Source organism: Myotis myotis, unplaced genomic scaffold (assembly GCF_014108235.1).
Source record: "Myotis myotis isolate mMyoMyo1 unplaced genomic scaffold, mMyoMyo1.p scaffold_m19_p_5, whole genome shotgun sequence".
Classification (NCBI taxonomy): domain Eukaryota; kingdom Metazoa; phylum Chordata; class Mammalia; order Chiroptera; family Vespertilionidae; genus Myotis; species Myotis myotis.
In genome coordinates this window covers 32,093,242-32,107,991 of record NW_023416357.1, presented here as the reverse complement: position 1 = coordinate 32,107,991, position 14,750 = coordinate 32,093,242, and positions in this window count along the sequence as shown.

The following is a 14,750-nucleotide window of genomic DNA, read 5'->3' as shown; positions in this document are numbered from 1 at the left end:
GCAGCTTAATTAAAGCCATTTCACACCTTGACTGTTCTAGGGGGTTGCTATGGAGGCAGGAAACAGGGCCACTCCAGACAATCTACTCTTTACCCAACTGCTGGAAGCAGCCCACGGTCAGGGCACCTCCTAACCCCCTCACTGACGTCTGCATCTTTAGCGACCAGAGGGAAGAGACAGGCAGGGGAGTGAGCAGCCTGGGGTTAGGCACTGTTGCCTGGGTAAGCATGCAGGAGGGTGGCCCAACTTCCGTCTCAGGCCAGGAAGGAATCTTTTGTAATCTGCACCTGCCGTGCCCCTGCTCACCACCTGGAGATGCATCCCCAGGTGAGCAGAGTGTGCAGGACACATGGCAGCTACAGCACTTTCTCAGGGGGAAAGATGATTTGGGCACAATTCCCTTGCCTCCTGACAGTTCTTTCGTCTTCTCTTCCTGGTAGAGTATTTCATAACCAGTGCTCCATGGCTAACCCCCGACATCAGACTCACTTATGGGTTTATTAAAAATGCAAATTAAATAAGAAATTCTGGAACTGGAGCCAGGACCTGCACTTAAACATTGTTTTCTCCGTTAGAGTTTGAGAACCACTGAAAACCAGTTACTTCTCTTCTGCCCTTCCAGGTATCCTTGATCCTCAGCCCCCTCCATCTCTCCCTCTGTCCCTCCACCCCCCAGCATCACAGCATCCACATGGAGGGACCAGAGCAGGAGTAAGGCCCACTGGGCTTTCACCTCCCTGCACTGACCTCCCCCTCCTTACAACCTATTGTGCCTTCATCTGTGACTTCTCCTCACAGGGTTCCTGGAGGCCCCACTTAATTTAATGTGGCCTGCTTACCCAAAAAGTATACCTGGCAAGCGGGGACTTACTACGCTGAACTCAAAGTTGCCAGAGGAAGCCCGGTAAATCAGGGAGCTGAGATTTGACCTAAGGTTGATCTGTTTTTGGCCAAAGCCACCATCTACCAATGGGTCTCCACTAATAGGCTTGCAAAGATGGAAATCTTAATCAGTGCCAAACCAGGGTTATAAAAGGTAGAAATGTTTGCCACTTACTTCACTCCCGGGGATGGGGTGTGAGTTGGAGATGACTAGGACCATGAAGCACTCTAAACCCGAAGAAAATTCTCTGAGCCATTCTTCCCCTCCCAGATTTCCGTGGCACCAGTCCCCGTGCAGCTCTGACACTGAGCTATTTTTGTAAGTGAACAAGTCAAGCTGTTGTTATCTCTGCTGTGAATCAAGGATAAAAGGAAAAGGTGAGAGGGAGACAGAGGGCATGAGAGAGAAGAAATGGAGGTGAGATGCAGAAAGGCAAGAAGGACATTGGAACATTGGAAAACGAAAGAAAAAGAGCCAGGTGCCCTTCCCAGGGGCGAAGTAACCGACCAGCCATTTTGTGAATCCATAGCATCAGGTGACTCCTGGAAACCATAGTGACAGTCCTCCCTCTGGGTTCATTTGGGTTCTGGAGGGACTAGGGATGCCATGTGTCAAAGGGCTTGGTTAGTGGTAAATGTTGTCCATACAGGGTGTCCGCTCCCTATTTGTGACTAAGGAGCTACTGCCCCTTCCAGCAGCCCCACCCAAAGACTCAGGACACCACCGACCAAAAGGAAGCCTCCCCAGCAAGCACGTTTCCATCAGTAGCTGCACTTCCTCTGTCCTCTCGTCAGAGTACCGAGGGACCTGAACGAGGGTGCTATTTTAGCAAGAAACTGAAAAGCCGAGAAGAGAATACGCCTGCTCAGAACATGCTGGATATTTATTGTAGCACACAGCCCCACACAGAGCCTGCATTCTACACACGTTTTAACATATATATATTTGTTTTGAGACCAGCAGGGCCTGCGCCACAGCTTCCTGTGTTCTCCCTCATCCGTGTGCAAGATTTGCTGCCAGAGGCTCATCCGGCTTCCTCTGAGGCTCTCCTTCTCCTCGGAGTCTGACTAAGACCAGAAGCTTACCCCAGCACTTCATGAAGAGACTTCCTCCAGGTCTCCTTTCTGACTCGCCCCCTTCTGCTTCCTGCCTGAGCTAATGAGCAGGCCTCGCTGCAAGGTGCGCTTGCCTCCAGGACCCAGCACTAGAGGGAGCCAGAGAGCGATGAGGGCCCAACTTGACCCTAAAAGAGTTAAAACCCCTGGCACACCCACTGCCTCCTCCAGCCCAGAACCTGTGAGGCTTCACAGCATTTGCCCTTCCTGGGAAACAAACATCTCACCTATCATCGGATAGTTCCCTGGTAAACTCTTACGTTCTTCTTTATCAAGTCTGGGTGGAAAACAAAACAATTAATTTAAAAAGCAGCACACAAGAACCTAAACATTATTTATGTCTCTAATTATCTCATTCTAGTGGGTATTTTAGTCCCTGTCTGGTCAGGACATTAATTATCTTCATAACTACAGCAAAAAGTTAAATAATAAGCACCCAAGGCTACAGCACTACTGTAATGTGCAAGCTTAAATGAACTTATAAATTTTATTAATGAATGCTTTATACAACTCCATATATTATAAATCACACAAGAAACCTATTTCTATCTTTTAAGGGTACAGTGCAAAAGCTTTAACATTATTGAGGATAATTTTTATTAAGTTTAAAACTCCCCTTTTTTTTCAGTAATGAGACTGTTATGAGGATAATTTAATCTAGTTTGTCATGAGGCACCCCGGCTTGTTAAATAAGTTAATAAATGACTGTGCATTAATCAAAGTGACAAAGCTATGAAGAGCTGGGGATGGGAGACAATTCTGGTGATAGTATTAATTAGTATTTAATTAGAAACTTAGGGCCCATAAATTTAAAAAAATCATTGTGGAGACATTTATGCAAATTGCTGGGAGCCTGCCATGGAGTTAGCTTTGCTTTAAAGAAACACGATTTTTTTCCCCAGCATACTGTACACAGCGGCACTGCAGCCACATCACGTGGCTTAAACGAGCTCTTCTTTTGTTTCCAATTTGTTCCAATTACAGGCCTGTAAATTCAAATCATTCTTTTGACTATCCTGATTGAAATGTAGAGTTTCCACAATTTCTATTGGGAGTTGTTGGTTGTTTTTTTAATATATCTAAAAAGAGAGAAATGTTTTCAAGAAATAAAGAGTTCCAAATGCTTTTTCTGCTGTTTTGATTAAGATGTGTGCCACCATTTTCTAAGAACAATTGTGAATTCCATTTGGTGCACAGACAATGCCTCCTTTTTCCATCCTGGAGAGCTGTAGTGGGTTTTGTTATGTGATATTATATTGAAGGCTGCACGGACTCCGCTGCCATCGTGTTTATTGTACGCATAGCACTCTCCCCTTTTCTCTCAATGGCACGCTTTGATAAAGGGGCCATTTTTGATGGCCCCAAAAGATAATAACCAGTTGGTTCCGAACGTCACTGCTTTCCTGAGGTACATGGTCCTCTTTTTCAGACTTTATTATTTGTTGCATTTATTCAAGAAAGGTTATCCACAGTAAAACTGCTTTTTCTATTCAACAGTCTATCTCTGTCATGGTTCATTTATGTGTGAGCATGACGGACTGAAACCCGTATTATCCACAGCTGACAAGTGTCAGGCCGACAGTTCAATCAGCCTTTCCTTGAGATGATGCCCAGGGCCCCGTGTTTGAAGTAGGACAATAAAGCAGGCAACACAATCAGGGTCAAACTGAACCAATCCCTGTATATAAAGGGGATTCTGCCTAATAACACAGTGCGATTTTTTTCCCCTCTCCAAACACATTAGTCCTTAAACAGTGACTTGGCCCTTAAGAAAATCTGTGACTGACATGAAAATGCCCAAGTTTTAACGTGGTTGGTTTATCCGTAACCTCATGGGGCTGCTTCTTTGTTGCAGACTGGTTTTGTCAAAGTCAGAAAAATAATGTATTCAGTGTCTGATCATTTTTAGGGAGCTATTTGAATGGGATTTTAAGCCAGACATCCTGATGTTGACACAGGGATCATTTTCTTGTCCTTTTGTTTTACATGTGCGGAACAGATCATTTGCATCGGCTGGTAAAATTAAATCTCTGAAATGCGTACAAAAGAGAGCTGCTCCTTCAGCAATACTCCCAACTCCCTCCCCCGGACAGCGAGCACAGCGGCTGGGTGTGTTTCCTTTTTACTAGGTCTCTCCCTAGAGCGCACACTGGAGTGCAAACCTACCTTCAAAATGAGTGCCCCTTTGCCTTGGCAACACTTCCACTCAAATGTGTATGAAATCCTATCACTGCAAATCCTAACAACCCACAGCAGAGCCAAAGTCGATAAAATGCTAATAGGCTGCAGTCTGTTCCTCGGGGGGACAGAGGCCTGTCGCCCGTGCTCTTGTCCAGCCTTCAAACCACTGCAGGTGACGGCAGGCCAGGGCGGGCTGCTCACCTGTTTGGAAGGGGCCAGAACACTAACCGCCTTCATAGGGAAGAAGCCAAAGACGCCCCTTGAAGAATCACAGGGCGTTCAAGCCAGAAGGCATCACAAGGAACATCAAATGCAACCCCTGGACTTCATGGATGAGGGAGGCTCAGAGACATTTGTGACTTCCAAGGTCAAAGAGCTTGTAAGCAGCGTAGAAGAACAAAGTTAGCGACGACAACAAAACTCCTCTGTATTTTGCTTCTCTTTCTCTGGCCTTATCGGGAAGCCCACATTAGTGTGGGAGAGTCTGATAACAAGCAGAAGCCAGAAATCAGAGAGCAAGTGCTGGTGCTGGAGCTACCAAACGGGACTTACATGGAACCCGTTCTTGGACAATTCCGGAAGGTCTAAGGAATGTGTTCTCTGGGTGTTGGTGATTCTCCGCTCACACTGCTCTGCCCGGTCCATCCATTTACCCACATTTGCTGTCCCGCTCCAGCCCTGCAGACACATCGCCCACGCTCTCTTGGCGGGGGGCAGGGGGGGAGTGGGGGGGGGGAGGACACTGACAATGGTTGGTGGCGGATCAGAGGGTAGGAGGCCAGAGGCGGAGTAGGCCTTCCTTCCTCACACCTTGCTTCGACTCCTCATCTCTGAAGCAGCTAATCCCACCATCACTTCTTTTCCACCAAGCCCTCCCCAGGGCGCTTGCTGTCTTGGGCCAAGTCATTCCATTTTCCTCCCTTTTGCCTCTTAGTCCTCAGAGGCCAACAGCTTCCCACTGTGGCTGATCTCTGGGTGCCTGCACATGTCTTGTTTGTTCACCTAACCCTGCCCATACTTCTGAATGTAGTCCCTTCTTTAAAGTTGCCACCTGAACCATCTTGATGAATTCTACTTCCTGCTGGGACCCTGACTGACACACTGAATTGCTTAGCTTCTGAACTGATCTTCCTACTTCTAGCCCAGTAGTTTTTAACATATTTTGGAATCCCATAGGGAATCTAATGAAAGGTATGGGCTCTCTCCCCAGAAGAAAAAAAAAAAGGCCACTTACACATATATACAAAAAAATCTGCATGTAGTTATAGAGTGTTAACAGGCTTCTAAAGGCTATCCACAAATCTTTTAGGGACCCCCTGAACCTCCAGTTCATTCTTTCCACCTTTACTAACTGAATCTTCCTAAAACACCCATTTTTTTCCCTTTGATCATATGCATTTTCGCCTCAAAACCCTCTAGTTGTGTCCTACAACTGCCATAAAACATGAAGCTCAGAATCCTCAGTAAAGCATTTCAGACTGAATCTGAATCTGTTAAGAAAAGAGCTCAAGAGAAGGAATTTAATAGAAGGGAGCTGTTACAAAGATGTCGGAACAGGTGAAAGGGCTAAGGGAATGGTAAGGCAGCCCAAAGGGGCGCGCCAGCAGGAAGCCAGTACCTGGGCGGGGGGGGGGACAGAGGGAGAGCCCAGGGGGCCAGGCTGCCTGGAGGGGCCACAATCATAGTGAGTGCTGCCAGGCAGGGGCTGGGGCCTGGGAGAGGGTGTAGCCACTGCAGTGACGTGCTGGGGTCCAACCCCAGCAGGTCCAGGGGTCCCCAAAGGTGTGGACGGAGTCGGCGAAGAAGGAATGACACGGAGACAGCGTTCAGTTGATCAGCAGCCTAGCCAGGATCTCTAGCCAAGTTCTGGTTAGGATCTCCAGCGAAGTTCTGGTCAGGATCTCCAGCCAGGTTCTGTGTCCATGTTCTCTTGCTAGGTTCTCCAGCCAGGTTCTCCAGGTTCTCCAGCCAGGTTCTGTAGCCATGTCCCCTCACTAGGTTCTCCAGCCAGGTTTTGTAGCCATGTTCTAGTCAGGTTCTCTTGCCATGTTCTATCCAGGTTCTGTAGCCAGGTTCTGTCTCTAGGTTCTTCAGCCAGGTTCTCTCGCTAGATTCTGTCTCTAGGTTCTGTGGCCAGTTTCTGTCCAGGATCTTTTGCCATGTTCTCTCCAGTGAAGTTCTGTCTCTAGGTTCTGTGTCTAGGTCCTGAGTCTAGGTTCTGAGTCTAGGTTCTGTGTCTAGGTTCTGTGTAGGTTCTGTGTAGGTTCTGTGTAGGTTCTGTGTCTAGCTTCTGTGTCCTGTTGTCTTGTTACATCTGTATTTATACCAGTTGATTCCAACCCTATCAATCTCTATTCCAAAGGTTAGGGCGTTTCTTATCTCCATTCCAGGGAGTAAAGATTATGTAGCTTAAGCATGATTGTTTGTAGTTAAAGTGAGTAACTACCCGCCTGGCACTTAGTTAAGGGGTTTTATTCCCTCCCTAACTTCAGGGGAAAATCCCCACCTGGGGAAACAACCTTTCTCAGAGAGGTGACCTTGGTTAAAACACATAGTGCCAAGAAGGTAAGCAAACATAAGAACAGTATGCCATATATGCCAGGTCCCTTGAAACAGCAAGGATGGACCGGCTCCCGGCAGTGACGCTGCCCAAAGCAGGAGGAAAGGGCAAGAATATCCTGGCCCCTCTCTCCCCTGCTCTCCAATCTTCCACAGACCACGCTACCCAGGTGCCTGCTGACATGGAAGCCAGCAGGGGCTTAGGGTCTCGAGGTTCAGGGTGGCAGAAGCTGGGTGATGGACCTAAGATCAAACAGGCTAAGATCCACGAAAGCCCTCCAGAACCTGGCTCTCCTGCCATGGAGCCATGGTGGAATCTGGGGTGTCCTCGGAAGGCTCAGTCTTTTTTTTTTTTTTTTAAATATATTTTATTGATTTTTTACAGAGAGGAAGGGAGAGGGATAGAGTTAGAAACATCGACCAGCTGCCTCCTGCACACTCCCCACGGGGGATGTGCCCGCAACCAAGGTACATGCCCTTGACTGGAATCGAACCTGGGACCCTTGAGTCCGAAGGCCGACGCTCTATCTGCTGAGCCAAACCGGTTAGGGCGGCTCAGTCTTCTAATAGCTACAGCGCACCGACTGTATGCCAGACACTGGTCACAGGAGGAAGGCTGGGGAAAGCGGCCCGAGAGTTGCAAATACATGTTTAGGATTGAGGCTGAGGACTTGCTCAGGCAGAAAAGCAGCCGGGTAGCTCACTGGAGCAGGCAACCACAGAGCTGGGCAGGGGGCGGAGCAGCAGTGACTTGGGGGACAGGGCATGGGTTTGTTACTGGGATAGGCAGAGAGAGAAACCTCCAAGGATGAACCAAAGACTTCAAAAACTGCCACTGAGAGGCTTGGAAGAAACCATACCCCTGGCCCTCGACTCAAGTTGTAAAAGGAGGAGATGCCCTGAGAACTGCGGCCATTCACTGGAATCTCCTGCGGAGCTTTTAAAAAAAAATAGAGGCTGTGGTACATCCAGACAATGGAACAGTATTCAGTGCTAAAAGGAAATGAGTTATCAAGCCATGAAAAGACATGGAGGAAACTTAAATGCATATTACCTAGCGAAGGAATCCAATCTGAAAAGTAGATGACATTCTGGAAAATGATTCCATTCTGAAAAAGGCAAAACTATGGAGAAAATAAAATCAGTGGTTGTGGGAAGGAGGGATGAATAGGCAGGTAGCAGGATTCTAGGGCAGTGAAACTACTCTGCATGATACTAGAATGAAAGATACATCTTATTATAAATTTATCCAAACCCATAGAATGCACAACACCAAGAGTGAAATCTATGGAAACTATGGACTCTGGGTGATAATAATGAAGGTTCATCGGTTGTAACAAACGTACAATTTGTTACATTCTGTTGAGGGATGTTGATAATTGGGGTATGCTGTGCAGGTGTGGGGACAGGGGGAAATGAGAAATCTTTCCCCCCTATCCTTCTGCTCAGTATTACTGTGAACCTAAAACAGCCCTGAAAAACAACCTATTTAGCCCTGCCTGTGCAGCTCAGTTGGTTAGAGCATTGTCCTGACACACCAAGATGGCAGGTTTGATCCCCCGTCAGGGCACATACAAGAATCAATCAATGAATACATAAACAAGTGGAACAACAAATAGATCTCTCTCTCTCTCTCTCTCTCTCTCTCTCTCTCTCTCTCTCTCTCTCTCTCCTTTCCCTCTCTAAATCAATAAATTTAAAAGAAACGTCTATTTGAACATAATGAAAACTAAAATAAAATAGGAAGAGGCCTCGGTCCCTTCTAGGGAGGGGTGTGCTGAAGCCAGTTCTTAAACTGTTAAATTTTCAGAGCCAGCTGTTGAAGACAGCATTATTTGAAATTAGATTATATAAGCTTATAATTAAATGCCTTATTAAAAATAAAGGTAATAACTACTCAACATGTGTCACTTTCTAATTATTTTACTCCTATCTGTGCTCCCGAGGTTGCCTTTGGAGAAGCACGAGGTGCTGCTGTGCCCAGCTCCTCAGCCCCTTGTTCAGGGCTGTCACACTGACGGCTTGCAGACTATTTACACCACAGAAATTAGCCAATGCTATAAATCAGGGCTGGATTTATTGTGTTGAGTGTGCAGATCAGGGGTCAGCAAACTACAGCACACAGGCCAGATCTGGCCTGCAGCCCATTTTTGTATAACCTACAAGTTTTCCCATTTTTAAAGGACTGTTAAAAATAAATAAGTGAGGAGGAGGGGAAGGAAGAGACCATTTGTGGTCCACAAAGTATAAAATATTTACTATCTGGCTCTTTACTAAAAAACATTGCCAACCCCTAGTCTAGACTTAAGAAAGTGATGGATAAGATGTTAATAATGCAAATTAAACTTAAACGTGCATCGCGTCTGAAACCGTTATACTGTGAATGGCACAGAAAGTTGAGGAAATGCTCTTACAGTGTTTGAAAACTGTGACCCGACCCCCCCCCCCCCCCCCGCCACCAGCAAAGCAGTCTCTCACCTCACTGATGAGCAAGCGAAGTTCCAACATACATCATCAAAAATAGCGACCAGCACTCATGTTGAAACTGCATCATGAGTCAGTGACTGAATCTGGACAGTAACCGAGTATTTATTTACAGCCTGATTTTGTGAAATCACAGTCAAATTGCAGCCATATGTTAACTACAAACACCAGAGTTCTGCAAAAGAAAAAAAAAAACAAATCAAAACAAAAAAACAGGAAAGCATCATTTAGAATCAATGTGCTAGAGCAGTGGTTCTCAACCTTCTGGCCCTTTAAATACAGTTCCTCATGTTGTGACCCAACCATAAAATTATTTTCGTTGCTACTTCATAACTGTAATGTTGCTACTGTTATGAATCGTAATGTAAATATCTGATATGCAGGATAGTCTTAGGCGACCCCTGTGAAAGGGTTGTTCGACCGCCAAAGGGGTCGCGACCCACAGGTTGAGAACCTCTGGGCTAGAGTGCCCTGTAATAAAGAATACTATATATTTTATTATCATTTGAAAGGTGTAGGCTACACATCCTTTACTTTAGTAAAATTTAGAATAAATTTCTGTACATATATGCATGCTTTTATTTTCCTAAAGAGCCAGTTTAACACTTTCCCCAGTTCACCACTGACCCCACCCCCAGGGTGTGACTTAATTGGTCTGGGAAGTGGCCTGAGTACTGGGATTTTTAAAACTTCCCCCAAGTTATTGCAATGTGTAGCCAATGTTGGAAATCACGGGCTTTAGGGGAAAGATCAACATGCAAGGAGCAGAATCCCCTTAAGATTTTGTTCTCTTTGATCAGAAAGCCCACTTAAATCAGACCAGGGAGCCACTGGTAAGGGAGCAGGGGGTGGGGGATGTGCTGAGGATGAGGGAGGGCCAGAGGTTCCTCCGGGAACTGGACACACATCAGTGGGCTGACTTTTTTCCAACTTCCCAGAACAAAAATTTCCTGGAGCAGAGTTCTCACAGCCTCCCAGACGGGCCACTGTTTCCATAAGTTACTCCCAAGGTCCCTTCTTTTCTCCTGTCTCCCTCCTAAATGTTACCCAGAGCTCACATTCCAGCCCCTGTTCTCTCAGACTTTCCCCAGCTATGCCAGACTCAATCGCTTCCCCCTCCAGAGCCCGTTCACCCCTTGCTACCAAAACACCGTGCCCAGCGGTCTCCAAGCCTCGCCTGTAGCCAAGTGTGGCCAGCGTAACACAGTTGTTCCACTGTGTAGCTAATGAGACCCGAGCGAAGTCTGATGAGGTTTGGGACAGAGCTTGTGCTTTCCTGATAGAAGTGTGAGGCACAGCTGGTACACACCCCTCCCCACTTCTACAGCCATCCTGTCCAGGGTGCGAGGCAGCCAGCCACCTGCAAAGGAGGGGAGAAAAACAAAAGGGGCTGGGTCTTCGAGGCCCTCACTGAGCCACACCAGCAGCCCCCCACTTCTTGCTTCGGAGTGTCTTGTTCTGCGAGAGAAGTAATTCCCTAGTTGTTCAAGCCACTCCTGGTTGGATAATCTGTGGTTGCAGCCAGACAAAATGCCAGTCCCACAATCACACAGCCATCGTCCCTCCTATAACTCTATATTCCTGCAGGTTTGTTCTGCCCCGCCCACAATAGCAATCTCCAATGTGTAAAAGACTCAAGTCCCAAATATTAAATTACAGATCAGTTGTTTGATATTTGTACCCACTTCCCTGTAAGATTGGACTTTCTTAGGAAATCCAAGACAGGGGTCTGTAGTAGTATGTCCACTCCTGGAATAATCAAGGTGATTAGTAACTAGATGAAGGCAGAGTTGGGCTCATATAGCTTCATAAAGTGGGTGCATGTGCTTGGGTCAGAACGTCAGGGGCACAGAGCACAGAAGAGGAAGAGAAGGAGCTGCTGAGAGCTGCCCCCTGAGCTCCACAGACCACACTAGCAGTAACTATTGCATACACGGTTGCATTCTGGTTTGGTATCACATTAACAGATGTCATATTATAATTGTTCTTAACAGAATCACAGAAATGAGAGATGCGAATGCTAGATAGAATGATGGAACGCTGATCTTTTACCGTTGAACACTATAATAAGCCCACTCAGTCATTACTTACAAACTCTGCCACAACCTTGCCAGTGAGGCAGACCAAAATGAGGAGATAAACAAAATGGGTTTCCTGGCTGAATGTGACGCCTAAGTTTTAAGATTCTTTGCTGAAGTTTTAAACTGATTGTCAATTAGTCAATGAGCTATGGCAGGCAGCGTATTTCTGGGTAATTAGTGTGTGTCTTAGGGGGCTTATTTGGCATGAGGCTGAGGGCAAAGTAATTTGTATCTCCCAGGAAGTGCAATAATTGCCTCAAGCTGAACTGCTTGGTAAGTGTATTAATTCTATTGGAAGCATTTATGGCGCTGTGTATGGCATCCTGTATATTCATGATGTGTACTCATTATCCCATGAGTGTGGCATCCCCGGGAACCAGGGGAAAGGGTGGGGTTGTTTGTGCAGGTGGAGAACTCTCATGTTGTCAGAAACGATGCGTGTTGGGTTCTGAAATTCATCTTAGTAGGAGACCACTGGATCTTAGGAGGGTGAAGAGGCAGTCTGTAGAAAGGTCAAAGGTCACAGGTAAGGTCATTTGCTTAAAAGTCGCTTTTCAGGGAGCCAACGACCTCTTCAGAGCTTGTGATGCGGCCCAGGGAGAGCCGAGAGTTACAGAGGTTAGGAGCTTGATCCTGGTACCTGTGGACACGGCCTTCCCCGACCCTGCTCAGGATGTCCAAGGCACAGCCAAGGCCATCATTCCTTCACTGAATGCCCAGACAGCATACTAGTTACCTACTGTTGTGCAACAAATTATCCCAAAACTTAGCAGCCTAAACAACATACATTTATGATCGCACAGTTTCTGTGGGTCAGAAATCAAGTGCGGCTCAGCTGGTCTCCTGCCTCGCAACCTCTCACAGGGCTGCAGTCCAGGCATCAGCAGGAATCTGTGGTTTCCCTGGAACGCCCATCGGGGGAAGGCCCGGCCCCTGCACTCGGTTTCCTGAGGGCATGGACCGAGGGCCTAAGTTCCTGGATGGATGCTGACTGGAGGCCGCCCCAGTTCCTGGCTGCGTGGGTCTCTCCAGTATGGAAACTTGCTTCATCCGTGTGTGAACCAAGAATGCAATAGCGTCTGCCAGCCAGGCAAAGGGCCCAGTCTTTTGTAACTTAATTGCGGAAGCGACATCCCGTCCCCTTCACCATACGTATTCTATTGATTCGAATCACTGAGTTCAGCTGACACTGCAGAGGAGGGAATGACTCAGGAGCCTGATAACCAGGAGGCAGGCTGACTGAGGCCACAGGAAAGCCGGCCTCCATCGCCAGCCTCTGTCCCCATGTCTTCTTAGTCTATCGGGCTCTAGGGGCTGAAAGGGAATACAGGCGAGACCTAATTTAGGCTGGTGACTAGGAGCAGCTCATCTGCTCAGTGACAGTTCATTTGAAGACTCAATAACAAAGAAACGTTAGGTGGGTGCAGAGTCAGGGAAGAACATGACGTGTTTGAGGAACTCAGCTAAGACCTGAGTGCATGAGGGGGAAGGCAGGCCAGGACGAGGTTGGAGAGGCAGGAAGGGGCCGGATCCTGCCAGGTGTGAGGCAGGGTGAGAAGTTTGAATTTTATTCTGAGTGCACGTGGGAAGCCACTGGAGGGTTTTAAGCGCAGAGTGACATGATCCAATTTACATGTTTAAAGATCACCCCGGGTGCTGCTCAGAGAATGAACTGGAAGCAGGGAGAGTAGTTGGGAGGTTCTGCTAGCAAGAGATGGTGGTGACCTGGGTCAGGGAGGTGGCAGGGAGACGGAGAGAAATGGGTGCACATCACATCACCAGGTTTCTTCACTCCCTCTCCGCTTTATCCATTACTTAAGGTAAATACAGAGAATGTGGAAGAAAGGATCATGTAACCATGATGGGAAGGAGAGGGGGACAGGATACAGCTGAGGATGACAAGAGCGAGGCCAAGACTGGGATGGAGAATAGCATTGGGAGGACGTGGACCTGGCTCGGCACTCCCTGTATTAGCTGCGGCACACAGCTTCATTCCTGTGCTTCCGTTTCCTCTCACATAAAAATATCTGCCCTTCGGCATATAGATCAATGGAATAGAATAGAGAGCCCAGAAATCGGCCCGAACCAATATGCTCAATTAATATTTGACAAAGGAGGCAAGAACATACAATGGAGCCAAGATAGTCTCTTCAATAAATGGTGTTGGAAAAATTGGACAGATATATGCAAGAAAATGAAACTAGACCACCAATTTACACCATACACAAATATAAACTCAAAATGGATAAAGGACTTAAATGTATGACAGGAAACCATAAAAATTCTAGAAGAATCCAAAGGCAACAAAATCTCAGACATATGCCGAAGCAATTTCTTCACTGATACAGCTCCTAGGGCACTTGAAACTAAAGAGAAAATGAACAAATGGGACTACATCAAAATAAAAAACTTCTGCACAGCAAAAGAAACCATCAACAAAACAACGAGAAAACCCACTGTGTGGGAAAACATATTTGCCAATGTCATATCTGATAAGGGCCTAATCTCCAAAATTTATAGGGAACTCATACAACTTAACAAAAGGAAGATAAACAATCCAATCAAAAAATGGGCAAAGGATCTAAATAGACACTTTTCAAAAGAGGACATTCAGAAAGCCAAGAGACATATGAAAACATGCTCAAAGTCACTAATCATCCGAGAGATGCAAATCTAAACAACAATGAGGTACCATCTCACACCTGTCAAACTGCCTATCATCAACAAATCAACAAACGGCAAGTGCTGGAGAGGATGCGGAGAAAAAGGAACACTCGTGCACTGCTGGTGGGAATGCAGACTGGTGCAGCCACTATGGAAGACAGTATGGAGTTTCCTCAAAAAACTGAAATGGAACTCCCATTTGACCCTGTGATCCCACTTCTAGGAATATATCCTAAGAAGCCAGAAACACCAATCAGAAAGGATATATGCACCTCTATGTTCATAGCAGCACAATTCACCATAGCTAAGATCTGGAAACAGCCTAAGTGCCCATCAGTAGGTGAATGGATTAGAAAACTGTGGTACATCTACACGATGGAATACTATGCTGCTCTAAAAAGGAAGGAACTCTTACCATTTGCAACAGCATGGATGGATCTGGAGAGCATTATGCTAAGTGAAATAAGCCAGTCAATGAAGGAAAAATACCACATGATCTCACTCATTCATGGATAATAGAGACCATTATAAACTTTTGAACAATAATAGATACAGAGGCAGAGCTGCCTCAAACAGATTGTCAAACTAAAGCGGGAAGGCCGGGGAGGGTTGGGGGACAGGAGGTAGGGGGGTAAGAGATCAACCAAAGGACTTGTATGCATGCATATAAGTATAACCAATGGACATAAGACACTGGGGGATAGGGGAGGCTAGGGAAAAAAAAAAATCTGCCCTTCAGGGTTATTGAAAGGATTAAATTAAATAACAACCTCACACATGTCC